This window comes from Rattus norvegicus, chromosome 15 (assembly GCF_036323735.1).
Source record: "Rattus norvegicus strain BN/NHsdMcwi chromosome 15, GRCr8, whole genome shotgun sequence".
Lineage (NCBI taxonomy): Eukaryota > Metazoa > Chordata > Mammalia > Rodentia > Muridae > Rattus > Rattus norvegicus.
In genome coordinates, this window is record NC_086033.1 from 88,171,852 (window position 1) to 88,175,491 (window position 3,640).

Consider the following 3,640-nt stretch of genomic DNA (forward strand, 5'->3'; position numbering starts at 1 on the left):
GGAGAGTGGTTCCACACATTGTGGGAGCTGCATGTGAGCCAGGCCCAAGGGCATGAGCATGGGAGAGCTGGCCCTGTAACTTGTCTGCTGTGCAGTGGCATGGGTGAGGGAGAGATGACCTTCCCTCCTGCCTTGCCACCTATGGCAGGCAAAAGAGCTGACCCCAAGGTCATCGGATCGGGAAAGTTGGCCCTGCTCCTCATCTGCTGCCTTGTACCTCACCTGGGCAGCACAGTAGAGCTGGTCCTGGATGTAGGGGTTTCAGTGATCAAGGCCCAAGGGCTTAAGTGTGGGAGAGCTTGCCATTGCTCTTATCTACTTATGTAGTGGCATTAGTGAGGGAGAGATCCCCTCCCCTCTCTTGTGCTCTCCCCACAAGTGGCAGATGGGTGAGTTGACCCCAACTGGGTCATATGAGCAGGAGAGCAGGCCCTGCCCCTCACCTGGGCAGCACAGTAGAACTGGTCCTGGATGTGGGGGTTGAAAGTGAGCTGTCCCCAAGGGGTGAGTATAGGAGAGCCAGCCTGCCACTTATCTTCTGGGCTATGGCACAAAGGAGGGAGAGGTGCCCTCCTCTCCTCCCTCAACCCTCACCACCTATGGTAGACAGGAAAGCTGGACTTTGGGTCATGAGAATGGGAGACCTAGCCATATCCTTCACTGGCTGCAAAACTTGGGAAGAATAGGACCTGCGCCTCACCTGGAAAGCAGGGTAGAACTGGCCCTGGTACCAGGAGTTTCTGGTGAACCAGTCCCAAAGATAAGAAGGCAAGAGAGCTGGTAGGCTGTCGAGCTCAGATACTTCTTGGACCCAATCCAAGGCTTTGAATTTGCCCACTCCAATATCTACCCAATCAATGAACTGCTGGAGTACATGAAGAGCCTGGTCCTACTAATCCAAAACTATAGGATCTCCATGGCCCAAGGCAACCACAGTGTATCTGAGAGGAGTCCCAGGGAGGTTCCAGTAGTGATAGAGTAACAGAAGCCAGAGGCCTCAAACCAGACACAAGTCATTGCAATAGACATTAGCAAGCCAAGATGTTTGGACAAAAGGGTATACTATGGGGTACAATGTGACATAATACAGCCTCCACAACAAGATTTTTTTTCTCTGTTGAGCAGGGGAAGTTTCAAGGGCAGAGGGTAGATGAGTGGGATTAGGGAACATGATATAAAATTTACAAAGAACCAATACATTTTTTTAAAAGAAGAAGGAAATTCTGGTCTGTGGTATAACATGCACAAATCTTTAGGACACATCCTAATTGAAAGTCACAGAAAACAACTACCGTATGGTTTGTTTAGCTATTATTTCTCTCGCTGGTTAGACTTGTGGAAGTAGAGCATAGAAGAGCTATTGCCAAAGGTTGGAGATGGGAAAACAGGACACTGTACAGTGGGCACAGAAGTTTCATTTTACAAGATGGGAAGGCTTCAGAGAGTGCACAGCATGGATAGGAGAAAGGGGAGTATATTTATGTTACATATTTTTAGCAGAAAAATGTGTGAAAACTACAGGCTTTAAAGCAACCAAAAAAAACACCAAAGATTTTTATTCAATTGGCCCAATATTCAAGGGAGTGAAACTGAAATATTTTGACCATAGCCCAAGTCAATGAACATATGGAACCAATGGATCAGCTTAAGTTTTGAAAAATCAACAAAGAATTCTCAAAAAAAAAAAGCAAAAGACATCCGAACCTGTGTGTGTGTGTGTGTGTGTGTGTGTGTGTGTGTGTGTGTTAAGCTTAAGATTATTCATGTTTATTAAGTTGAGAGTGGTTGAGAATTAGAAGGGAAAATAATCCTCTGATACTTGAAGCATTGCTGTTTGTCACCTTACCTAGGAGATAGTTTTAACGATCGTGTAAATTTTGTCAGATTTTGTGCTTAGATTATTTTTCTTTTGGTTTTTCAAAAGTTCCTGAGGCCTATTGCCTTATACCTTTATTATACTAAAGGAAAAAAACTGATTGGCTTGATCATAAATGCTTAGTGGTGAAGAGAAAGAAATTCACATTCCTGCTGACAATTCCCTACTACTTAGCCCAATGGGATTATACATTTATGAGATATTGAACCTTAGAAGGAAGAACTGGTAATGGAAAATCTGAAATAATTTAATTATAGGCAACAGTACCACTCAAATACTTTAGAACAGTTATTTGTGCTATGTTGACATAGATAGATAGATAGATAGATAGATAGATAGATAGATAGATAGATAGATAGATAGATAGATAGATGGATGGATGGATGGATGGATGGATGGATGGGTGGGTGGGTGGGTGGGTGGGTGGGTGGGTGGGTGGGTGGGTGGATGGATGGATGGATGGATGGATGGATGGATGGATGGATGGGCGGACGGGCAGGCAGATGGATGGGTGGGTGAATGGATAGGTGGATAGATAGATAGATAGATAGATAGATAGATAGATAGATAGATAGATAGATAGATTGCTAGCTAGCTCAGAAGAAAGAGCATGCTTGGGCTCTGGGTTTGATCTCTATTATGGCAAAAAGTGAATAAAGTAGAAGTTGAAAAGGACACTTCTACTTAAAATTATTATTGTGTAGACATTGAGAACATTTTTAAAGAAGCAGTGACATTCTGCAATATTAGACAGAAAATCTACCTATCTGGGAGCAATGTTATTCAGGGGACCAGAGAGATGCTCTGTTCACTGTTACCCCCAGGACCATATCTGAAAATGACATCTCACATGTACCTCAGTAGCAATATCTTGTGTTTACCTGAGATCTGGCTTAAGGAGTGAGATGAGTCATACTGTCAATTTGATAGGATTTAGAATCACGTAACAGACAAGATTCACATTGATGAATCACATCTGGGAGGAATTACTACAACAGGAGGCTGAGGTGGGAAGACCACCTTAAGTGTGGTGGACACCATTCAAGAGGTTAGAATCCCAGACTGAACTGAATAATTTGCTCTGGTCACGTAAGTGCATCCCAAGATGTCTTGCTCTCCTATATATGTTCAGTTGAGCACAAGCTTCTTCAGGGAGGATCCAGCTTCACACTGCAGACTTGAGATAGCAGTTCTTCCAGCTGTGAATTGAAAATCATTGACACAATTGAGTTGTATCAGAAGAACTAGACAAGTCTTCTTGACCAATCTGAGTGCTGGAATCCACCCCATTGTCTGTCTTAACCTCCTTTCCTGATGCTTCTTTTCATAGACTCTATGATAACTTTAGGTTTAGGTCCCATCTAATATCTAGGACCAGAGGTCTCTAGAAATCAACTTAACTTTTTGCCATTAAACATATGTTAATCCACATATTGATTCCCATTAATCTTATGACTGTGGTGCACCTCACTGTTTTCCAAATATCAATCCAAACTTCCACTACTTTTGCAAAGTCGCTACCTGGAACCTGAACCGTCTCCCTCCCAAATCTATCCCAACCATGATTCCCTGTATCTTCCAGTCTTTGCCATCCATTCCATGAAGCCAGAAATCCTTTCTTGAATTCCTGAAATCAATAAATCTTCTATGTCAAATTAGTAATTCTGAACCCCAAAGTCGTAAAAGCAACACCAGATTTATGCTTTTTCTTTATTACTCAAATGAATTTTACAGTCAACTGATGTAATATGAATCATTATATCC